This window comes from Grus americana, chromosome 2, assembly GCF_028858705.1.
Source record: "Grus americana isolate bGruAme1 chromosome 2, bGruAme1.mat, whole genome shotgun sequence".
NCBI lineage: Eukaryota > Metazoa > Chordata > Aves > Gruiformes > Gruidae > Grus > Grus americana.
In genome coordinates this window covers 135,144,362-135,170,134 of record NC_072853.1, presented here as the reverse complement: position 1 = coordinate 135,170,134, position 25,773 = coordinate 135,144,362, and the positions used below count along the sequence as shown (strand labels likewise).

At 37.5% G+C, this 25,773-nt stretch overlaps 1 long non-coding RNA gene across 2 annotated transcripts; it reads right to left on the bottom strand.

The window, feature by feature from the left end:
• Nucleotides 1-10,891: 10,891 nt before the first annotated feature.
• On the bottom strand, nt 10,892-25,292 carry LOC129203722 (uncharacterized). Of its 2 annotated transcripts, none has more exons than XR_008576125.1 (5): nt 25,154-25,292; nt 23,252-23,368; nt 20,520-20,883; nt 20,168-20,336; nt 10,892-11,388 (listed from the first exon to the last, which is right to left on the bottom strand). It is a non-coding gene; the product is annotated as an uncharacterized LOC129203722 (long non-coding RNA). The 2 variants fall into 2 exon arrangements; XR_008576126.1 differs by lacking the exon at nt 10,892-11,388 and adding an exon at nt 17,097-17,292.
• Nucleotides 25,293-25,773: the final 481 nt, after the last annotated feature.

Sequence of the window (25,773 nt, the reverse complement as noted above, 5' to 3'; positions counted from 1 at the left end):
CAAAATGTTACAAAAAACCCCAGTTGAATTTCAGTAAACACACGGACAAAAGTTAATCGATCTACGAAGTCAGATGGTTTTGAATAACAGTTTGGATTGCAAAGGATCTGTGAGGATTCCCTTTGCATGCATTTCTTGCTGAAGGCCAAGTTCGAAAACGTACATAAATTGGACAGTGATGCTGGCACTCTTCAGTGAAACTTCTAGACTATAGTAACACAAATGCAAAAACACCTAAGAAGTGCTCATAAATACTTGCCCGTATAAAAACCTACATTTTTGCTTTCATATTATTAGCTACTCTTTTCACTGGCTTAGTTTGCTGGCATTTTGGACTTCATTTCCATATAAAGAAATACTTTTTGGAATAGGGGCTCATTATATCACTTTATTAATAGTGGACAAGTTTAGTCATAGTAAAATACTATTCATTAAAACTTTAATCTTTTAAATATGAGGGAAAAGAACAACTTACAAATCTGAAAAAAGTCCAGACAGTGATCTTCCTGACGAGCGCCTTGAAATGAATTCTTCAGCAACATCTGCAAGCTGTAAGTCATCGTTTTTTTCCCCTCATAAACATGTAAAATCATATACAAGTTCAGTCATGACTGTTAAATTGTGGATCAAAGCCACAGTTCGTTATAATGAAGAGAGTACTTAAATACGCCCATGAAGAGCATTCATTATCAGTGCCACCAGGCCCGTTGTTACTGCCTTCGCTGCTTTTGAAAGCAGATGGTACTGATGTTTGGTTGAACAAATACACGTTTCTGATCTGACTTTAATGATCTTGTTGTGAGCTGACACCGTCTCACAATGGATATGACCTGTCAAGCCTCACACACCGAGAAGTCGAGGCTCACGCGTGTGACTCTGGTCTCCTGCTCCTCTGGAGCTTGGGCCACATCTCATGCACCGGCCATGCAGTGCCTTTGCTCTGGTTCCTTTACCACTGTTTATTTGCTGACCAGCTGCACCTGGAGCATTTGGTTACAGAGAAGGGAAGTGTGCTGGGTTGCCCCATGTGGAAGGACTTCTTCCAGGACTCATTTCTCTGGTTAAAACAGTGCTACTTCGACCAGGCCCCTCCACTCAGGTCTCAACCTCACATTCCCCTCTCCATCACCCAGAATCTTCCTTGTAAACTTCCTCGTGCATTGAAGCAGACGAATCTTGAAAGGAAACATACTAATAAAGTTGGAAAATCAGTCAATCGTTGCAATTAGAACCATTCATCCAAAGCATGTCTGCATGCATGTTTTTACTAAGGTTGACATCATTATGAATTTCCAGATCTTATATAATTGGTGCCTCTTCTGTTCAAAGTTTGATTGAGTGCTGGACATCGGGAAATGTATTTATGAGCCAATGAGAAAGTCATAAAATACTTTGATGAATTTGAGTGTCTAGTTTTATTTGTCAGCCACGCTTTCTTTGGAACTTTCCTCTTCCTTGGAATCTCAGGCACCTCCAAGAATTTCTAACTTCACATCTTTTTGGTGGATTTGTCCTAGAATATAACCCTTGGCAAATCATTCCTGCCAAAATGTCTGTGGCAGTTCAGAAATTACACCCTTCACAGATTTTTATCCCTGCTTCTCTGCCAAGTATTCTGTAGCTAGAACTCTTCTAGCATAACATATCAGGTGAATGCTCCTCGTTGCATGCATAGTCTGAAACTGTACCATGAGAAACCTCCTACTGCAGCCCCATTCTGCCATTTGAATTACAACGTGCTAATCTTTGCTTGATATCTTATTTCTAGATTTCAGCAATGTGAGTGGACAGAAATAAGATTTGCCTTCTTTTGCTGCAAGTTGTGTTGGAAAGAAGGTCTACCCTCTTCGGAATTTTTCCATAAAACTAGCAGGAAAGAGGCTGATTTTTAAAACTCATGATACTTCGAAATCAGTTCAAACAATGATTGCAATTTTTGCCTTTGCATGTCTCCCAGTTTTCCTATTTCAACATGTTCTAGCCAGTTCAGAAATTAAAACCAGTGCTCCTCCACATGTATGCTATCCTTTTGGTCAAATTCCTTATGATGTCATCATGACTTTTCTTTATTTGGCCTGAAAAATAACATCGCATTTGTGACATTTAAATTAAATTTGATAATTTAGTAAACAACTACAGGGACATCACATACCATAGTAGTATTTTTACAGTCTGAAGACTTGCCAAATTCCAACCACGGGCATTGTAATGAGCAAACAGAGCCCTTGCCAACTCCATTTTACTACATATGGTACTAAGCTTTCCGCAGTATTGGCATCCTTGCAGAAGTTTCCATGACAGTTGTTGAGCTTCAGGACTGAATAAAATATTGTAACTTTACCGTTTTAACTACTTCTCCACATTGAGCAATCTTGTGGACTCTATATGAACCTTCAGTTATTATCCATGTATGCTTGAATAAAGTCAGTTGCTTTTTCTTGTGGAAAATTGCTGTTTCATCAACCATAATTGGATACTGTTTACAAGAAACCATTGCGAAAATAACTCTCGCAGACTTAAGATCCATGATTTCTGTTATCTCATTTTGAGTAACTGGAATTGCACATTTGTTTTGACCCTTTTCCAGTTGTTGTAAAGTAGCAGGATCACATCTGCTTGCAAAAAGCAGTTGAATCAAGTTGCACTCGACTTCTGAGAGGCCGGCACGTCTTCAGCTCATTCAGTACAGAGATCTTGTGGTGCAAATCTTTGTCTTGCAAGATGATGAATGCAAATTAGAATTTTGTTATCATTTGCTTTCTCCTTTTTCTCCTGTGAATACTGAAAACTTACTAAGTCACTGGCATTCTTTGCGGTTGCTTGAAGAGTGAGAGCTCTGATGCCTCAAACTTCTGATTAAGGAAGCCAGGCTAAGTGTGTGCTGCTTCTGAGCAGTTAGTCAGAAGTTATTCACAATGCAAAGCTGCATGACCACAGAAATGGAGTGCGTTGTCACAGACTGCAAAGTAGAAACCCTGAAAATCTTCAAATTACAGTGAGCAGAGGAAAGGCTTCATTTCCCCGAGCTGCACAGAAGGAAAGGCTTCAGTGGCCTCTGATGAAATGTTTCAAATGTTTTCCTTTCTTGTTTCAGGTGCTGATAAGTATAGGCCATTACTACACCAAGAAAAAAGGTTCACTTTTTGTTAGAAAGGTAATTCCATTTTTAAATTAAAGATTTTAAAACATATTTCTTTTAAATATATTTCATCTTATTTTCAGAAAAATATTACACTTTCTCATTTATTTTGTTCAATTACTACTTATTAGATATTTTTTTAATATGTAGGACTCCTGAAAAATGAAACTGTTTAGTTGAATTTGGGTTTACTTGTTGACTCTTCTTTTTAAAGCAATCTGAAATACAGCAGAATGATGAAGGGAAAGTTAGAAAGTTAGGTTCCTATTTGTCCAGAGAAGTATCTTTTCCTGTTTCTGAGATAACTAGTTATAATCAGTTTGTTAAATTAGAATTTTAAAGAAAGAAGAAAAAAAAAGGGAAGAAAAAAAAAGGTTAAAAACATTTCCTGTAAATATTTTTTTCCTCAGAAAGTCTGGGAACTTAATAAAGCATACTTTTATTTAAAACTATTTCAAATAGCAAAAAGTAATTAAGCAGAGATTTAGACTAAAAACTTTTGAACTTTTCTTGTATTTAAAAATCTTCCCAAAGACACATATAGATTTTGCAAAAGAGTGGTGCAGATTTTTTAATCATAGTCTAACCTCACCACAAGATCCACCTTTACCTCAGTGCTTCATATAAAGTATCCAAATGACATAGGCCAAAGTTTCACTAATTACTTGCTGTAATTGCTACCTGCCCTCACTTTTAATTGTTTTTTGAAAAGCAAGAAACCAGGAAAAGATCTATGTCTGGTAAAAGAAACAGCCTTATTATTTATTTACTCTTGGAGATGTCCTGCCAAATGCTTCAGGTTCATTTTCATGAGAAAGAGCAACATTACCCGAAGTGAAATATGTCTTTGTGTCTCTAAACATCAGCAAAATACTGATGAATCAGAGAGACAGAAGTATGTTGCCAAATCATAATTTCAACAGAACATTTTTTTTTTGTTTCTTTTACTGAATACTTTGTTAGAGATAAAATACTATTTTACCAAATCAGAGGTCTAAGAAATGAACTGTCCTTTCTTCATTCCATCACCAGGAACACAGTGGCTCTAGAAGGTAAAAAGCCAGGAGCCACTTCTCAGGGGGTTTTGGTCTAAGTAGAAAGAGGTATGGAAGGTATATTTTTCTCTCTGTCCCTTTTATTTCCCTTCTGATTTCTTTTTAAACTATCCTTTAGTCAGTGTTCACCATGAAGACCAGCAGTAGCTTATTGATAAAAGATCAGGAAACTTTACATTGTTCTATAAGTTTAGGAGTTAATAGAGGTTTAGGGTTTGATTTTGAGTATATGGATGTTACTGCCATGTTTCTTAATAAAATAAATGGTCATTTCAGCATGCATAATGACTTTATCTACACCTTAACAACTTTCTTGCTATTATAGTCTTTTTTTGGTTGTTGCTACTTTTTTTTTATAAAGACCTTACCCCAATTAGTCACTGCTCATTGAACTCACGGTGGTACTGGCAATTTTTATCATTCATTTAACCTCTGGGGCATAAACATTTTTAGCTATATGTTTAACTAGAAATGTTTGTATTTAATTGAAGTGGGCATTTACATGCTTTTTTGATGTCAGATATTTAAACAAAAAAAGTGTTTAAAATTCAATTTCTGCAGTAACACGCATTATTTTAAAAAATAGTTTCTATTCTGTAACAGATATCATATGGAAAGTTGAACAAAAAAATGTGATGAAGTGATTTTTATCCACACCAACTTACTTTCAGATGATTTGAATCAAGAGATTATTGAATGTGATCTGTATATAAACATTTGAAATCAGGGTTAACAGACATCTTGAAAACAAAAAATACTCTCACATCTTTTACAAACGTTTCCACTGACGAAACACCCATGAGTCATATTTTAAAAGCTTTGCAATAAAAAAGCTGCTATAACAGGGCTCTATTCCACACGCACACACAAAAACGTTTGGAAACTCACATTAGTTTGATAGTGGAATAATTCTATTCCAGAACATGTTCTTTTGCCAGCTTTTTTTTTTTCCCCCCCTATGGAAACAGCAGATCTTTCCCCATGAAATACAAGGCTGGAAACAGTGCACTCAATCACCAGAAAAAGCATGTGTATTTTCGTAGAGTCTCCTTGTAACGGGATAATACAATTATACAAGCCTACTTTGCTTTTATTTATATTTCAGTCAATGAACTCATATTTCAAATGAAGAATTTATGTTTATAATTAGATGCAGAATTAAATGTTATCGATGAGGAAAAGAGAAGTGAAAAAAGTTTATAAAGCATTTTCTAAAAACTTAGAACTTTCAAAACATAATGATACTTCGGTTTACATAAAATTCTTCTAAAACTTACATTCTGGATCATTAATTAATATACTGCAAAAAATGGAGTCAATCTATCACTGGCTTACATATTCCAACTAGACACAAAATTAAGCAAGCAGATGTAAATCAGGCGTGTTTGTGCCTTGCAGCGTCTGTTCCAGGAACAGAGCTTTTTAAGGGAGCAGCAGAGAGATGCTGCACACTACAATTGCTTGCAGGTGATGACCTTCAGAGTACTCAACAGGCCTGGCACCTGGCCACCTTTGATAAACCACACAACTTGCTATGCAGATCTTTACTGCTGAGGTACTCTCAGTGCCAACAGACAAGAGTCCAGAAAGTGAGGAAAGTAGTATATCAAAATATTTGCCTGGCATTCCTGGACGGGAAGCCTACCGAGAGCTATGATGCCTGGGGCAGATCCTCCAGCACAAGCAAAGTTTTATGGTTCAAGTGCAGTTCTTTTTCAGAGAAATTATGTGGAGTGTTTTATCTGGGAGGGCAAAACAGACGATCACAACAGTCCCTTCCACCTTTATGATCTATGAAAAATGAAGGATCCCATAAATGCCAGAAGAGTCTTTGAAACAAAGATATGGCCAAGCCTGTGAAGAAGAGAATTTATAGAGCCAAGACTGGCCTAATATACTACAGCACCAAAGAGCAGGCCAGGGATGGTTTGTACAGAGAACACTGTGCTAACACAGCTGAAGGGTTTGGGAGAAAGGGCTGAAATAAATCAACTCTGGAATTTTTAATGAGAGGAAAGATGTAGAAAGGCTTGGTAGGGCTACGTGATAACTTTGAGTGAGATGCATCAAGAAAGTGCTTGTTATGGAGGCTTCTCTTGACAACACACTTTTCATACAATGATTAAACTGTAAGGCAGTTTTAAAATTTTTTTTTTTCCTTTTTAAAAAGACCGGAGGAACCACTTTAAATCCCATCGGGCTTAAGAGAACAATACACAGCTCTTACGAATACTTGAAGGCTGATTTTCTTTTGCATCAGTATCATATTAAGCATAATTTATCACTAGCTCCCCTATAATATCATTCTTTACCAAACAGGGTGAACACAGAAGGCACACAAGAAGCTTTCCACACAAGTCATGGCATCGCCATTGGCAAAGCGGCATGCTCTGGGGCCTTGCGGCAGCGCTGGCTGCCTGATGTAACGTCACCAGCTTCAGGAGCCAAGGATGTCAAGAGCAGAGTCTCTGTTGCCATGGTACCCCCTTCCCATTAAATGGAAATGATCCGTGGGTTTCGTAAATGATGTTGCCCAATTATCCAACTAAAACGTTGCTAAACATCTTTAAGTTAGCAGAATTTATTCATCCTTTTGCTTCTTTTCAGTTGTTGTCTTTGACGTTCAGACTGCACATGTTGTCTTCAGGGAGAAAGAAAAACCTTCTTCTTGTTCCAGAGCAGCTTTTTTGTGTTTTCTTTTTGTAATATTGACTGAAGATAAAACTCAAGGGTTCATACTTGATTGTTGCCAGATGCACCGCAAAAAGGTGCTAGTGTTGTTCCAGAAAGCCTACAAATACTTGGGGGATACCTGTTTCACATCTGCATCTGCTCTGTTGTCTAACAATAATTATATTCCAGAAGAAACATGCAGAAGAGAGAGGGAGAATGAGGACACTTTTGGGGTTGCCTGAAATGCCCCTCAATGGAGGAGTGGTAACAGGATTTTGAGACCTGTTAACCCCATGGGTCATCAGAATCTGGAAAGAAATTGCCTCCTGGAACAGAGGTAAAAATCACATGGAGTTTTAAAATCACATAACTGCATAAAAAGAATCTTAGCTGCAATGTTTCCTAACTTCTGAGCCCTTGAGTTTGCAACATAATTTTTCAGTGGAGTAGGCAACGGTAGAGGACTGGGGATGCAGACCCCCTCTCTACGGTCTTAATTAGGTAGAGAAAATGGAATTATCTTGTGTTTAATGGGATATTCTCCAGGCCTCTATGGGATGTTAATTGTAGCACCTTTTCCTTGTGCTAATGATTGTTGGGAGGAAATTATCACTTTCAGGCCACAAGTAAATGCTCAGAAAAATAGTTAAGGTGGCCTTAATGCATGTTTGGTTCCTGGTTATCCAGTAACTCTGGCTGACTAAAGCTTTCTAGTGCTGTTCAGAACAAGTGACTGCTATCAATCTTCCAAGTTTCTTATGGAAAACCAGCACTCTTAGCACCAAAATTTGACTTGCGTATATATTTCAGTGTTCAGTATGACCTGCTATTGGCCACCAGTGGTCTGCGGACTGCAGTTCTGGAATCTGTGCTTTAAAATCCTGGCTAAATTAAACAGAACTGGGGAGCTTTGGAAGGTCTCTTGTCATTATTGGTAGTAAAAAACCCTGCATTTGTTTAAAAAAAAAAAAGGCAAAAAAACCAAAAGGCTTACTGTGTGCTTTGTAGGGACAGTTTGTCACTTAGAAAGTATTGGTCTTGAGAGCTGATTGTAACAAGTTAGGCGTTCCATTAAAATGTCCCTTTTTCAGCATGCTTAGCACTCGGAAACTTCTGCATTTACAGGAAAACAATCCCACTCCTACCCTTCTTTTGCAGTCTTTCATCCTGCTATCTCACATTTTTTCCAGAGGTCTTGGGGCCAAAAAAAGTCACAGTTGTCAGTCAGCATCGCTGTAGGTTTTGAAGGCAAATTTCTCACTGAAGTATAAAAATACTATTTGGCGTGACAGGGACTCTGCGTTACACTCCTTAATGTTTAAGGATCAGACCATGGATAAAGTAAACTTGCTATAAATCTACTTTGAAAAAGATTCTTACTTTCCTTTTCAAGACTGCCTCAAAGGAGGTAATATACAAAAGGGGTTTTCAAAAATAAATTAAATTCCAGCTTACTTTTGTCAAATAATGCAGAGCTGCTTTACCGTGGAGAGAAGCTTTTGTTGCTCAAGCCCCCTGGCATGCAGAGGAGGAGCAGCCGCCTGCCTGGCTACTCAGCCTGCAACACGGGGCAAGGAGAAAAGTGCATTATAACCATGAGAATATATATGAGTAATAGTTTACGGTCATGCCTACCCCATGTGTGTCTGTCAATGCAATGTATAATTCACAGGCTGCCCCTCCAAAGCACAGCCTAGGTGTAAAATGAAAGCGAAAGATGCCACAGTCGTTTGTACACTGCAGAGCACATTGTACAACCACTACTACTCCTTTAGCTCCGCAGGTTCAAAAGTGACAATAATCTCTCACAGGACCATGTTTTATAACAAAATCACTACTATGCAGTTATACACTTAGAAAGATAATCTTGTGTATTGGGAATTTTATTAGATTTGAGCAGAATAGGAAGTGAATGTGCTCTTCACCCAGTGAATTAATGTTTGCCATATAGGTAATGTGCAGAATATCAAAGACTCTGTTGTGTAATTTTTCGCCCTAGAAATAGTAACAAAGAAACTACAGGCTCTCTGCGCGTTAAGTTTTGTACTTTGGCCCATCATCAGTATATCAGCATCTTATACAAGAAATGGACTGAAGACTCCTTTTTTATTTTTTTCTGTTTTGGGTTATGGAAAGCTTTGATTTCTCTAACAGGCAGAGAAAAACAAGGTAACAAATAATGGCGTCATTCTGGTCCTGAGAAAGAAACTTTGTCAAATAAAAGGCTGATGATGCCTCTGCATATTTCTTATTTAGCCGTCCTCCTAGTAAGAATGCACAGGATTTACACGCTTAATTTTTGTTTTGATGATCTGTATTCCCTGGAATCATACAACTTTCTGAATAGTTCATAAGATTATTGTAAAAATTCTTCTAGTGTAGTTTTTTGTCTAAGCTTTTGCATTTGCAAAACCTTGACTTCAGCATTTGTGTTTGTTGTTTCCTATGTTTGATTTGAATTTAAAAAAGAAAAAATGCAAAGTCTGTTTTTCCTTATTTGGAACAGACTCAAACCCATACATATGAAAAATGGTGGGTCTAAGACCTGAGGAAGCTTTGGGATGGGTATGCTTTGAAAAATTGATATTTAATCAAGTGACTTGTCAAATTCTCAGGAAAAATCTGGGTAGAGAACTCAATTTATTCAGAGAAAAAGGTTCAATTCAAATACATGAGTGACAACCTACAATAAAGAATGCTTGGAAGAGTGAGTGCACTCTGTAGCATGCATTTACTTGGCAGAATAAAGAGCAATCATACATTTCTGAGGACCAGCACAAGGAGTGAAGCATTGAAGTACATTTGTAAGTGAACAGTCCTGCAAAATACTGTGTACTTTCAATTCTCAAAAAAATTAGTGGGAACCGAATGCAGGTTCGAACCTTTGTAAAACTAACACCTTTTTTTCTAAAGGATATGATTCATTTTTCTTTCCTTTTCCTTTTCTTTTCCCTAAGGGGATTTCAGAAATCTGTTCTAGCAGTATATTACCCAGCGTATTATACAATGTGTGGATGGCACTTACCTGGAATCTGAGACCTTACTTTGCTCCAGATTTCCCAAATGACCTTGAACAAGTCAAATTTTTTTTAATTATTTTTTTTTTAAGAAACTAAAACCTTTTGAAGGTCAGACCTTAATCTCTGTTCTCTATTTTCTCTACCATTTTTTTGACATGTAAAGTGGAGATAACAAGACTTTTCTATCTTACAGATTATAAGAAAAAAAAATTAAAAATTTAATGCAATCAGATACCGAAGGGTTTTTTTATAAGACTGTTAATGAAGCATTATACATGTAGTCTGCATATTTGTTCTTGCTGGGAAAAAATGATGAAATTATACAAACTATAATTACAGACTTGTCAGTCTCTGTCTTTGAAAGCAAGACACCGCCCATAAATTGAGTTAAGATACTAACTTGGAATTTAATGTATGATAGCCACTAAAAAATTAGGCTACTTGTAATTGTCACGACAAACCTGTTTAATCAGATCATTTTGAAAGATCTAAAATGCACTATAGGTCATTGTAAATGGAAGACTATACATGCAGACATGAAAGAGTTCATATAGCTCCCTGTTATCATGGTCCCAACAGAACAAAGTATTTTCTGCCAGACAGGCTATGGAAAACAGACATTTCGGGTGTGTGCAACTGGGAGTGATTTTCCTCTGGAATTAATATATATATGGAAAAGTAAGAACTATGCACAGACTTTCACATACTTAGACATGAATATACAAAAGTACACATAGGTATATGTATCCAGTTTCTATAAATTGAGAAAAGCTTAAAAAACCAAACCAAACCAAACAAAAAAAAACCATAAAAGATTAGAAAATGACAGGCAAATTAAAAAGATATAATTTCACAATTCTGGGAAAATGAGCTATGGCTTATTATTTTGAGGGCTTGAGTTTGACAGTAATGACTCTGTAATAGAAACAACCTCAGTAGTTCTCTGTTTCTTGGCATATTACCTAGGACAGAATAAATCTGGAATCTGCAGTTTGTGGCAGCATTGTCTGATTTTTATTTAGCATAAATTCAGAATTCATTTAGAGTTTACATACTGAAAGAACAGGGCCATCATATACACATGCATAAACATATGACATATGTATGTATGTAATACTTAGCAATTGGAAAATGTGCTGCTGTTGATCCCTCACTTCATAGCTGTGAGCCATACTACAGATTATTTATTAATTTTACTTGGTGACTGTGATAAAGGACACATATGTTCTTGTCCTAAAAGCCCATCCCTGAATGATAAAAGAGTAATTACTGCCCATCAGAAATACGGATTTCTGATTCTAGTGACACAAAGCGCATACTCTTACACACACCAGCACTTCACCAGCATTATACAGAAAATAAAATCCTGTTGTACCTCTCAAATTGTCAATCCTTTAACTCTAGACAGTGGCTTTAAGTTTCTAATATGGCAATCTCTGATGCGTCTTTATCAAAACAGGGTTTCTGTATTTCATAAGCCTGGTTTTGTGTCTGAAATAAACTGCAAAACATAATGGCAGGCACCAATTTATTGAACAGACGTGGGTGAGGAAGAACAATCTAGAACAATCAACAGAATAAAAACATTAGTAGAATGACCTATCATGATATGAACATTCAGCTGCATGATTAGTCATTAGAGTTTAAAATACATACTCAGGAATGAAGAATCATATTCTTTTATTATGAAGTTGTACTGGTTTCTTCAATTAGGAAAACATAATGGTATCTCTATTGAGGCCGTAAGGAATATTCACTCCAGTATATCAAAGAGAATTTCCTCTAATGTGTTCTGATGTAGAAGATAAGTATCTAAAAGTCTAGCTTAAATTTAAAACTCCTGTCTGATTTGTCCAGGGGTAATTTCATTTGCAAACAGCTATGGGAGGGTATGTACCTAGTGAAAGAGAGTAGGGTGGTAAGATTAAGCAAGGAAAGAGCAGAGAAGGCCGCTCACAACATGTGCATGGGAGCTGAAGACAAGCTTATTGTGATGGGTGTTGCTGTCAATAAATGACAGCTTGTACTGGAGCATCACTTTTTGCTTCTTCAAACATGACTTGACAGGGAAATTATGTTATATATTATTATACTCATACTGCATGCTACTGTCATCCAGCCGGTCTCCCAAAACCTAGAACTTCACTTTCTCACATGGCAGACAGCTTTTGGTTGCTTTGGTCACACATCATATTCTTCCATCACGACGGTTTCTTTGGGAACCTGGGAATAGTAAAGCTACTGGAGATGCAGAGAGAACAGAACTTGTAGTGAGAGGAAGAATGTAAAATACATCTGAGATGTTTCCCAATGGGAAAAATGAGAGGTGGAAGGATGAAAGTCACCAAAATACAGAGAAACTCTGGGGCTAAGCAGAAGGAACCTCACAGTCAGCTTTTCTCTGTACTTGACATTTTGTTTCATATTTGATGCTTTTTTCTGTCTCATATTTTCCATTAATTATAATTTTAATTTGTGTCACACTGGGCCTTTTTAATTAGTTGACTCAATGGAGAGATCCGTTTATCTCTGATTTCAACCTTTCTAACCTTTCAACCTCTCAAACAAGAAGAAATATGTTAATTATGCAAAAACGTGAAGTATTGAAAAGGTCACATAAACCTACAGAAGAGTGAGATGTAAATTATACATCTTGGGACAGATGTGTGTGCATGTCGATCTATCTGTATTCACTCAAATGCCAAGCTTATCTTAGCCTTCTTCAGGCATGCACTTTACAGACTTCCATGTCACTCTTCAGCTAAGTTCTCCAGCTCTTTTCTGGTCGTTGCTACTTCCAGTTTCCTTTGCGCCCGTCTGACTTTTCAGCCTTTTCTTAGGCTATGTGGTAGGCTATGCAATAGGGAAGAAACCACTGCATAAAGCTGCTAGAGAGTGATGTGAAATCTGGAAACGTTCCTCTGCAAGTGGGGCAACAGAAAAGGCATGAAAGATGCCCCGATCCTGTGCTGTGTGGGAAAGTAGGGATGGAGATGAAGGCATGGGTCTACCACCCAGGAGGCGAGGCTCGACAGGTCTGCCCTGTCCTGTGTCTGCCATGGGTTCTCCCTTCTTGGCTCCTGGTTGTTTTAAGTCAGATGGGGAGTGCCACCTACCGGGTGATCTTCTGAAAGTAAGTCATTAGCTTATGATTTAAGATAATTGTAACAGGAATTTATATAGAGCAAAAACACAGCAAGGGCCTAAAACTAATGAACCAACTACTCAGACTCGGTGAGAAGGACAAATTGCACTTAAAGTAGCTTCCCTACAGTTTCATGACCAGCTTGCTGTCACTTTCAGTAATCCTTTTCTGGCATGCTAGTCAAAAATCTGTAGAGCTGATCATAACTTGCCATCTTTATGTGTAATGAAGCTTTTCAGAGGCAACATGCAGAACCTACTTGACTGTTAAATCTCTCATGGATCTTAAGGTTTCATTCTAAGGTGCGATACTGTTGTCTTTATAAACAAAGGAAAAGAAAGAACTGTCCATCAGCTGTTGACAAGGTCCCACGCCTACACATATCAAAGTCAATAACAAAATATTCTGAGTCCTCCTGGAGATCCTGAAGGAATTTCCTATGCTTCACTCAGTATAATTGTGAATAGCCAATGGATGAGATGGATCAAAATTTTCCGAGCAGTGTGTTTTAAATGTGCACGCATACCACTCTGGTAATCCTGACTCACAGGAGTGGGGAGACTCACAGCACAGGCCAAGAAAGGCAAGGCAGACTTTTGTCTTGGCCAGGGACATCAGAGAAGATTAATTTTATAAATTGCTTTAGGTTTTCTTAGCTATTTAGTCTCTTAGATATGTCTCAGAAAGTTGGCCTAAGGAAGTTTAAGGAATAATTTTATGTCTAGAAAATGTTGCAAACTGCATATAGAAATTGCATTTCTATTGCTTTCCCTGTTATGGGAGATGTTCTAAACTAAGGTGAATGTATAAAAATGTGGTGCTGTACAACCAGATTTGAGCATCACGTACAGCACATCATCTGTCTAAGAGAAGAACAACTATGATTTCCAAACAAAAATATTATGCTTGGTTAGTTGATCAAGTTCACGTTACACAATATGTCAATCTTTGTCTGCAGTTATTTGGGGAAAAAAATGAAAACAAAATGCCAAAAATACCTAATATTGAAACGAAAGAGGAAGAATTGAAGACAGAGCTAAACGCTAAAAGAGTCATAAAATCCCAGAGTTTCAGCACCTGATGATGGATCTCAACGGGCTGCCCAGGAAAACACAGCAGGGTCTGTAGTGAATGTCTTGGCTTCAGAACCAGAAAGGAGGCTGCCCAGGGAAAGTCAGTCAGGGTCCAGCTCCTGAGTATTGCCAAAATACACGTTGGAAAGGTGGAGGTGATCACTTAATTAAATGAAACAACAGTGCCATCACTTCTGAATCTGACTACCTCCTGATAAGAGAAAATGGTCTAAAACATGGCAAAGTGGTCCTGTGAGAGCTGACTGGAGTAAATTAATCAACTTCTGTGTGAAAACACCAACAAAGGACACAATGTGACTGCAGCAAAGGGTAAGCAGTAGAAAAATCATGCATACTGGCATTAGTTTAGGTTTTTAAGATGATGGTCAATGACCAAAGAATACAAAGGTTTCAGTTCAGTGGCCGTCTGTGGCCAAATAAAAGGAGGAGAATATCCTGCTGAGAGGATTTTGAAGGGACTACCTACAAGAAGATGGAGTGGAATTGAGAAGGTGGAGCCAAGCTGTTCATAGCAATGCATGGGGGGAAGATGAGAGACAATGGGCATAAATTGAGGCAAGAAAAGTTCAGACTAGATATAAGGAAAAACTTTCACCACAAGGACAGAAAGGCAGTTGAAACAGGTTGCCTGGTTATGAGGAGGGTGCGCTGTCTCCATCCTTTGTTTTCAAGACCACGATAAAGCCCAGAGCAACCTGGTCTGCCCTCATAGCTGCTGTGAGCAGGAAGTTGGACTATGCCTCCTGAGGTTTCTATCCAGAAGAATTTTTTGAGAGTCTATGATTATATTATACTGTGAAAGTAAATAACTGAAAAATTATTTAGACTGATAGAAATCTACGTGAGAAGAAAATGGTTTAAAAATTGATTGGCAGAAGAATTATGTTATGATGAGAAAAACAAAAAGAGCCCAGTAAAATTCAATTATATAAAGATCATACAAGCATTCAAATACCTCAGCTGATGGATAATGACCGTGAACAACAATGTTAGTTTAGACGTTAGTGGTCAGGATGAATAGAATGACAAGTTGGAAAATCCCAATAACAGGAATACACTAAATAAACTACAATGTCGAGTGAACTAGACAACAATTAAGCAAGTCACAAAGTACATGTCAAATTGGTGGCCAGCAAGGATGGCAGAAGAATGACTACTGCATAGAATGAAAATGGGATTTCTTGGGAGACTTCTGCATAAAAGTGCATATATGCAGAGAAATTATAATCACAGTCTCAGGAACATCGCTCACAGAAAAGTTGTGTGGAATGAAAAATTGCATCATGGCAAAAGAAAAAAAAAACCAATTTCTAAAAGTTTAAAGAAATCACAGAAGAGAACAGAAATAATTGAAAGAAACAGTGGTCAACTTGAAGGTAACAAATGAGATCTGCTGACTCCAAAAACAGGATAATAAGACTACTTAATTTCATAGATCTGCATAACACTTGAAAAAAGAAAACAGAGTGCAATAATAGTCTCATTAAAAATAATAGTCACTGATATAAATCAATGCAGAATTTCACCCCTGGGTTTTGTTCCAAAAAGCTGATAATCTTGAGATGCACTCTAGGAGGACTATCTTTTTGTAAGTAGTCCTGCCCTTGGTGTTATACTAATAAATGCTATGTGGACATGCAGCTCTAAGCTGAGTACAACTGATGATGATGCAAAGGGAAAAGACATAAAGAAAACACAGATATGAAATTGCTCCATTTTACCTGCTATTATGAATATTTTCAAAGGGTTGCATTGTCATCCTAGTGCTAATACATTTTCTTGCATTTAATACCCAGCTCATCAATTGTAATAATAATAATTTTCATCTTGTACATCTCCACTTAGCTTTTCCATCTATTGTCTTAGATGTTGTTTCATATATTTGGGCTTTTTTTTTTTTTTTTTTTTTCATTTTCTCTTCCCATCATTCATCTCTGGTCATTTTTAAGGCAACATTTTTCTTTGAAGCTGGTCAGGAGGCATGGTTCTGCTTCCACAAAAAAAAAATATTATTACTTTTTAAGAATCACAAATCAAGATTAAATTCTGAAAGCTGATTATTTAATTTTTTTTTTTAATGGGAGTCTAGAAGCAATGGGAAGTCTACAATGTTTAAAAAAGCAAAACATTCTAAGGGCTGAGTCCACGTTTCTGAAGCCAGCTATGTTGCCTGGGCTCCTCCGTGGGTGGGTGTTTGGGCAGTGAGTTCCCAGGGGGTCTGAGCTTCCCAGTCCTTTCACACGCTGCATTGCAGTGGCCTGGAAGGACTGAGCTCTTGGGACTCAGGAACCAGCAAATTTCTGAAGAACCAATTGATGAAAACTCCAGGATCCTGATGCCTAGCTCAGCTGCCAAGGTATAAAACCCACTTTGTAAAAAAGCCAAACAAGTGTCTACAGAGATCAACATCCCCCAGAATATTTCCATTTTCAGCAGATTAGTTTTCTCCAACAGAAAGCATCCAGTTGTCGTTCTCACCTTATTTGCATTTCTGCACAACAGGCCTGCATATACAAAATACAGCGCTTCATCACGGCTCCAGCTTCCAGCTTCACTGACCATACATTGACCTCTTCCCAACGCCACATCTGCACTTGCCTTTCTAGGCAGTTTGGAAACCTATTTTATTGTAGCATACATGAACCTTTCTGGTTTCTGCAATAGTTCTTGATCTAGATGCTTTGGGGTTTGTGCTAATATAAGGAAATATGAGCTTTTCCCTGTCAAAACATTGTGAAGCAAGCACTCGGTAATCACATTGACAGCTTGCTCTTCCCAAGAAATTCTTTGGGCAGGACATTAGCTGATGTTACATATCACAGCAAAGGATGTCATGCCCAGTGGTGCTTGGTGAGAGTTTTGCATTAAATAAAATGAAAGACAAAAAAATCCAACACCACCTACCCCCCCCCCCCCCGAAAACAAAAGTGCAGTTTAAGAACTAGAAAAGAGCTGTTCAGTTTTCTTGTGTAGTCACCATATGTTTGTTCCTCAGCAGTAGAGTAATAAGTCTCCTCTTGGAATAGAGAAGTTACAGCCTCGTATTAAAGAACTGTGTTTTTCCCCTTGGTTTAGCAAAAAACGAAAGGTTTTTATTGATGTTAAAGTTTCAAGATGGTACTGAACCTGGTTGATAAGAAACCGTAACATATCAAACCATTGAAACCTAAAAGACACAAGAAGGAAAGGTTATAACTGAGGTAGACAGGGAACCAAAAAGCTGAATACAAAAATGTGGGAGATATGTGAAAGTTCTGGGGAGACCGGCTGGTTATTTATGAGTGGTCATCTGCTCTCAGAAATATGCATAATGTGAAAAGAGCCTACATCATTGCTCCTGGTTCTCATATTTTTACACTCCAATCTGACATTTGCATATAGGACATCTAATTATGAAATACCTGTTGATACATTTATTGTCTTCTGTTTGGTTAGCAGTGATATGGCTGGAACAATATTCTCAGTGGCTTCGGTCTCATGCCCCTTTTATGACGTGGGAAGTTATACTGCTTGATTTGAGTCAAATCTGTTCTGACACGGCACCCCAGCCTTGAAATAATACGTCATTATATGGCTTCAGATATTTTACAGTTGTTTTTTTCGACTAATGCTCCCATGCAAGAGTAAGTGCAGTTGTAGAAAAATCATGTCTTCTAATTATTCTAATTATTTTGCAATATTTTAAATTCTGATATTTTTTTAAATTTAATGAAATGATCTTGTATTGTTTTCATCACTCTGACAAAAGCTCAGTCTTAGAGAAAAGTGATACCGCTTAATTTCTTCAGCGTTTTCATTATAGTCTCTAGTCCTTGGGGCTCTGGAGACAGAGAATAAAAACACTTACATTCGTTTCATGACTCTGTCGCTAACATTAAAATGTGCCATAGTCAGTTCAGGGCTTCAGTATTTACATCTAGAAAATAGAGAGCATGTGTACTTGCCTTTATAAAATATCTGAACATCTAAAGTAATCAAATTTCAACAAGCTTAAGAGTAGAAAGTTCCCCTTGGGATTTACTTCATGGTAAAATCGTGCTCCAGTTACAGTTTTCATTTTTTATATTTGCCTACATCTTGCTTTGCTCAATTTTATTCACTTGCATTATTCCAAGCTGCCCCAAAATTTGCTTGTAGTTCACCTTTAATTTTAAGTAAATTTTAAACTGCCAAACCCCAAAATTATACATATCATTTGGATTTTCCCAGTAAAAATCTGAACACCTGCAGAAACCAAATTTTCGTTTAAAGCATAATATGGATTCCCACAAACCAGTCTTTGGTGTCATATTTTGATGGAAAAATCTAGACAACCATTAATATCACTAGATGTCACTACGCCGTCATTTCCTTTTCAAAGATTCTACTTAATTGTTTTCCATTTGGTAAGACATTTATGCTTCATTAGTTTAAATTTCATCTCCAGATATGACTTTGTCTTCTGCAATTGCTTTGCTTATCACCTACGTTGTGTGCAAACCATTGTGCTGTACGTTTCAGTGCGGGGGAGCTTTTCTGGTCATTGTGTATAACTGGGGGGGGCGGGGGGGGGCAGGTAAAGCCTTCCTGTGGTTTTGTTTTTATAAAGTATTCTGTTTCACATACTCCAAGTAACATAAGAACCTCCATTTGTGGTAGCTTAATGTGCTTTTTTAAACTAAAATGCTGAAAACTCTCTCCCCATTGAGAATACGGAAAAAGACTATTCATACCTGGCTTTCCAGGAAACTTGCTTTAGGTTTCGTATGTACCGAACCACGTATTTTGCTGAAACTTAGAGGCAGCAGAAAATGAACGTGCAAGAGCAGAAAGGCAGCCATATCTATGCTTCTCATGTTCTAGTTCTCAACAAAAGCCAGACTGGCCCCTAAAGTCTGCTTTGAAGGGCGTACACCAGCTTACAGTTGTCTCTCCACATCAGCCTAAGAGGAAGAGAGGGCTATATATTCCAAAAAACTTCTACTTTGCCACTACCCAGGGAAGGTAAGGAACTATCCTGGCCCTGCCAAAACAGCCCAAGAATTCCAGCTATGCCACTGTGCAAACACCTGGCAGGCTCTTCATGGACCCTGGCAGCAGGGAGATCTCACCTCTGACTGGGAGACCAGTGCCACCAGTGACAGCAGAGTAACCAAAAGGGGAGCCCAGTGCAACGCGAGAGAGGTTCCAGCATCGCCTCTTATGTCCCCCGTTCCTGGGCTTCCGGTTATCTTATTCTATGTTGTCGATACCCAAATACCTCACTGTTGTGCCATGCTCTACCACCACCAAAAATTTTGATGTGATCCAGAATACATGGTGGTGTCACAGCCGATTTAGAAATAAGCATCTGGCTTTAACGTCCCTCCCGCTAGCACTGAAAGTGCATTTCTTCTGCAGATAGTAGCTCAGCTTGCCTGAGCGTAGTCATTTTAATGCATTGCTTCTGCCTGAAGAACCTTGCCACCGTCCACTGATTTGTTATCTATGTAGCGTGGAGCGTGCATTCTCTGCTTGATACTCACATAGCTGTGACTCTTACTAGTACCCAGAGGTTAGATTTGCCATGTTTCTTTTTGATCCCTGTTTTTCCCATCTGTCTGTAGCAGATATATACCTTTTTCAATAAAAGCCAAACTTTCAGACTAATTATCTTTTACATAGCATTAATGTTTTCCCTTCCTGTTTAAGCTCTTAGTTATACCCTGGTTACACAAACTTGGTCACCCTTTAAACTTCACCAAAAATTCAGTCAATTCCACCTCTGTTTCCAAGGACCAAAACATTTATGTCACACACATAAATTAGCCTGTTTCAGACAGCACTGGGAACATTCGTAGTTCTTGGAAATTAAGCTTTTCCAAATCTTTTAGCTCTCTAATGAGATTAATTCTGAGCATAGATACACACCTATTTTAGGTAATACATATGATACAGAGGACTTATAATAAAACACAGTCAAGTTCACTCAGAAACCTGCCTGGTGGTCACAGCTGTAGAGAAATATTTAAAAATCTGTTCCTTATTGTCTCTAAAACATCCCTGAAGAGAAGTCCACTTACTTTAATAGCTTCCAGATGTAATGTTAAGAATGGCGTTTCCATGAAGGAGGTCTATCTAATTTATAGCTTGAATATTTTCTTCTTCATGTTGTGATACTACACAGTGATGCAATGCTATAAAAGGTCATGTATATTGAATTCCACAGGCTACTTGCAGAAAATGTGAGACCTATGAAAATAATGCTTATGAGAAAAAAACACAGGAGCAGTTTTAACCTATCCTTTTTGATACCATGTGCTAGGATTCTTTCTATTTTCAAAGACAGCTAGAAGAAAGTGATAATACAATGAGATCTTTAATCTGAAATAGAAGCTATTATTTTAGACAGCATATGCAGGTAAAATAACGCACCTCAATAAATGTAGCGCTGACCTTGGCATGAGTTTTCCCTTTGGTAAATTACTGGTTAGATGTCGTCTCATCCAAAAGCTTAATGAAGATTTTTTGCTTATGCCAAGTGGCAGATGCATGGGTTTCAGAGCAGAAGCACTCGTCCTTTTGTTTCTCAGAAGTTCCACATGGGCTCAGCATATTTTATGAAGAAAAAGGAATACATTTTTACAGATTTGTTATGAATACTGAACTCAAGCAAGCAAGATCTCATTACATCAGCAAAGTCCTCACCGCTGCTTTTTCTGCAAAGTTTTATCCATTTTATTGCTGGTTCCCTTTTTCTTTTAACAGCACCTTGGCAATAACAAGTTTCTGTATTGTTCTTTATGAAAAAAAAAAAAAAGTAAAAGAAATATTAGAAGAATGACTGATCTTTTAAAAGCTATTCCTAAAAGAACAACAGATCATTTAGGATTAGGGATATTTTATTGTACTTTTGATGGAGAAAACAAGGCATACCAGGACAGTGTTTATACTGTTTAAGCAGCGTACTTATGCCTCGAATTACGTTCCTCTGGGGAATCTATCTGTATCTATATTTTGTCTTTGCTCTGGTCCATCTCCATAGCAACATGTTTGTTCCTGTGGAGAATCTGGGTGAATAATTTCAAATTGAGCCTGAAATTTTTAAAACAAGGTTTCTGTTCTCTATAAAATAATTCTGGACAAAAGCAATTTTAAAAAACCTCAAAAAAATAAACATAGTTTTGCCCTTGATTCTTTTACCCTACTGTAGGCATGGTTAGCTCTGAACAATCCTTTGATCTTTCTTTCCCGTGATGTTCAGACTGGGAGCAGGCTTATCCACATGACTTCAGCAGCTGTTATAAAATCTGGTGGGGAATTTTTCATTCCAATTTGAACGGCTCACTTACCGTATTCACTAATTATGTTGTCATATACACACGTTCTAAGTTTTTACTCAGAAACTGGGGCCTTCACTTAAAAAAACCCCAACAAACAAAAATCTCATGAGGAGAGGGGGGAAGAAACCAAGGCAAGATGGCTTTAAAAGGACTTTCCAGATAATATAACTTAATTTAGAGGTAGTCTTTAAATTATAGCCTGCTATATGAGCACTTCCTGCTCATATTTGTAGCTGTTCTCTCTTTCATCTCCGGGAAAGATTCTATGGCTGAGAACTATTTATTACTCCATGATAACAGTGTCATAAAATAGTTTTAAAAAAGATTACTGCTCTTTAGCATAATGCTAAGGAAGCAATTGTTTCTCTGTTTCTTCAAATGTATGCATCTAGAGAAATAGCCAGAGGATATTTCCAGCAGAACCTACTGGAACATAAAATAAATTTTAAAAAGTCAGAGGAAAAAAAATCTAAGAAAAAATATCCCTAATTATATAACATGGATTTTTATCATGAGTTTTCATAGACCAGTAGGTCTTTTAAGTCTAGTAGTAAAATGATCCAGCTAGTTTTTCACTCAAATAATTTCAGGAATTCTCATGGAATTGCCAAATTTGGCTGACCAAAGTCAGCTTTCCTGCATTGCACAATACAGCAAGACTGAAAATCTTGTGTATAAACTGGTATAAAAGGAAGGACCCTTGTTTTGTTTAATTGCTCAGGTGGTGTCAGCCTACTGAATCCAGCTCAGACAATGCTATTCATCCGATTTACTAGAATTACTGCTGTGAAGTTTGAACAATTCTGCAATATTTTAAGGCAGACCCAGCATCTGCATCATCTGGAGGTAATGAGGCTTTCATTCTCTATGCCAGCTATTCAAGTCTTGTATCTGATACTCAAAAAGTTTTCACAGATGGTCCATTCCAACCTGTTCTTTTTCTGCTTCCCCTGGGTTTGTATTTTTTTAGGCATTTCCCATCTGCCTGCTTTAAGATCTTTAAATAGGTGGAATATTCTGGTGAAAGGAATGAATACTTTTATTCTGCCTCCAAATTCTTTCCCAATGATGCCACATGCACATTAGAGCTGGCACACCCATACTTTGAAAAGAAGCATAAAGAAGCAAAATACGGACCTGTTTTATATAACAGTGAGTCACTGCTGCATTGCAATCATAGACAATAAAAGCGAAATGAAGTGTCAATGATTTAATTGGCAGTAATAGACAAAGGCTGTATAGAGACAGCATTATCTCTTTTAAACTACAAAAACATGTTCTTTTATGGGATAGGTGCCCTGCCATCAGCCAATGGAGACAGCTTTAAAAACCTAGATGGAGTAAGCAAATGGGGCATACAGTTATGGAAGTGGTTTCTGAATATCACTCAGAACAATATACTTGAACAATACAAAAATAACTGAGAAATAGCTATGGAGTAAAGAAAGATGGTATAATTCATTTTGAATGAAATTATTGAAAGAAATATATTCCTATTCCACAAAGTAAAAAAAAAAAAAAAAAATTAAATTAGGCAGTATCTGTGATGATTTGTTGTTAATTATTCAAGCAACCTTTCCTACTTCAGCTAGGAAAAAAAGGAACATAGAAAAGGGTGGCAGCTTTGGAACCAAGACTGGATTTCTGTAAGAAAAAAATCCCATGTGGCGCGTGTGGCTTTTATTATTGCAATGTCTACACTGAACTAGTCGACTGTCTTCAGATTTCAGATTGCAATCCACTTGATTTCAGTGGGAACTAGAGGGAAAATCAGCTGTTGTCCAAATCAGATATCTAAAATTGTGTTGCTCAGTACCGACGTACTTTGAATCCCAGGCCATTTTTGAAAATTTGGGTTTCAGTGTACAGCAGACTATATCCACTTCCAGAGTCCACTCGTACTCGTAATTCAGTACTTCTGCTTGAAAAAGCTATGAAAGCCTGCAGAAAGAAAGAGGAGCATGTTCATCAGAATTAAAGGTACTGAAGACAAACTATTACTGAGGTTCATGCACTTTTAGTGTTTTCTGTCCTAAAATTAAAGGCGATAAATATGTCCTGAAGTGTAACATCTGTGTCCCATCCCACAGTGAAAATCATGGGCATTCATCAACTCTGTGGAATATAAATTAAAAAAAAGATAGTGAAATACTGAAAGATGGTTTTTATGTCACATGAAGAAATAGGAGAATTCACAAACAAGTCGGGAGTAAAACACTGAAATGTGAGAAGAAAAAACAACATCAGACTCATTTCAATAAATTAAAGTGATCAGCAAGTCTCGCATGCAGTTTTCTAAAAGCTGGCGAATAGATACTTCAATGAGATGTTATTAAAAGGCTAAAAGCCTTTTCCTGACAAAGGAATATTTGGAAACTCGCCATCTAATAGCAAACAGTCATGGATAAATAAGTCCTTCTCCTCAGATCCAAGGACTGTATCTAAATGTGTGGAGACATCACAGGAAGCCCCTGGGAATACTGTATGCATTTGGGATCACGTAACAACTAAATGACTTTTAACTGTGGTTACATTGGAATCTATGTCATACTAGAGGTTGTATGAGTATACATAGGATAAAAGTTAAACAGCTAGTGGACTGAATAAAACGAACCATATTACTATTTATCAGTCTTTGGTACTTTGTATATTTTGTACGGCCTCATCTCATTCTAAATAAACACCACACTGTCCTCATGAAGGACACAGTGGCATGTCATGTTAGAACAGGTTCTTTTCACAAACCTCTTTTCTATATATCTGTGTTAAAGAAAGGCCAGAGAAATATCCTTTGCACTTGGAAGAAAATATGGGAATATCTAAGATGTTTTAAAACCTGTAGAAGGCAATTCCACTGATCTTTTGCATACAGAAGTTTCACTTTTAAAAAGCAAGAAGAGTTTTACAGAGCTGGAATGAGGGCACGATATACCATACCATTCATGTAAGAGACAGACTGACATTCCCACTCACTAAAATAGGAAGTTAGGGCACTTGCCCAGAATTTGAAGCTTGTTAATCCAGGGAGTGCCTTAACTAATACATTAGCTATTCCATCCTGGGTTGGAGAACTTTTCCCCCCGACAATGTATTGCCAGAAAATATTCTGGTTTCAAAAGAGGAAAAAAATTATAGTTAAGAACTTTTTGCTGGCTCTATGGATAATGAATTAAGAGCATGTTATCAACTGCTAGGGTAAGACCTAGCTAACTTGGGATAATATCAGCAATCAGAAATAGTCCCTTCCATGGAGCATCCATAAGGTATTGAAGACGACTCAGACACCACAGGATGAATTAGCCAAATGTAAATTTGCATCAATTAGCCAAAAAAGATGAACCCTTTAGAATCCTTCTCTTTAACTATCCTTCACCTATTCTTGGTTGGCTTCAGCACCATCTTCTTCCATGAAATGTTCTTATTCAACATCCAAAATCATCTCGTTGGCAGTGTGGTCTTAAGTGATTAACATTATTTGCAACATTTACATTTCACGCTAAACATAGATACACTCGTTCCCATAAAATAAAATCCTTTGCATGCACACACATAGATTTTACATAGCAAATACATAAAAAGACATAACAAAATGTGTTAACAAAATAACAAAGTTACCTAAATACAAATTATGCCCCTGCCAGTATTCCCTATTGCATTGAGTAGGCTATGGATCATGCCTTTCTCCATAAGAGTTCTTCCTAAGCAGTTCTTCCTGAAAAGGCTTACCTAGAAATGTAGATGTAATTTCTGCTTTTTCTATTTCATCAACTCCTCTGTGGCTCTGGCGCTCTGTTGTGTTTCTGTTCAGAGAGTAGAAACACTTCTGCTTTAGCGTTTTTCTCCATTTAATGCTGTTGTATAGCAGTCTGTGGGTATTGCCTAATTTGAAAGCCTTGGCCACTTAAAACGTGGCTGTCAGCAGCAGTTGCTAAGAAACCTCAACTTAACTGCTTTCAAATACGGTTTTGCTAAAGTGCAATTACCCACACCTGCTATTATTATTTATATGAGCTAATGTGTAATTCCTTCTTCACCATACTGGACACGTCCTCTCTTACCTCCCATTGCACTAAGCCCCTTCTTTCCGGCAACTTGGGAGATCATTTCTCATCACATCCAAACAAACATTTTAAAACCACCCCCATATCCCAAATATTCCCCAGGCAGGAAAACGTGTCATCAAACAACTTAGTGTAGCTCAAGACAGAGCATAAATGCCCAGCTGGTCACTGTCACTGAGAAAACCATTATTATGAGGCAGAGCCTCCAAGCAAATTTTACCCCAAGACAGGGCTGAACAGGAGGTGGATGGGCATTTTTTAATTGAAGAAAATGTTTATGCAGTA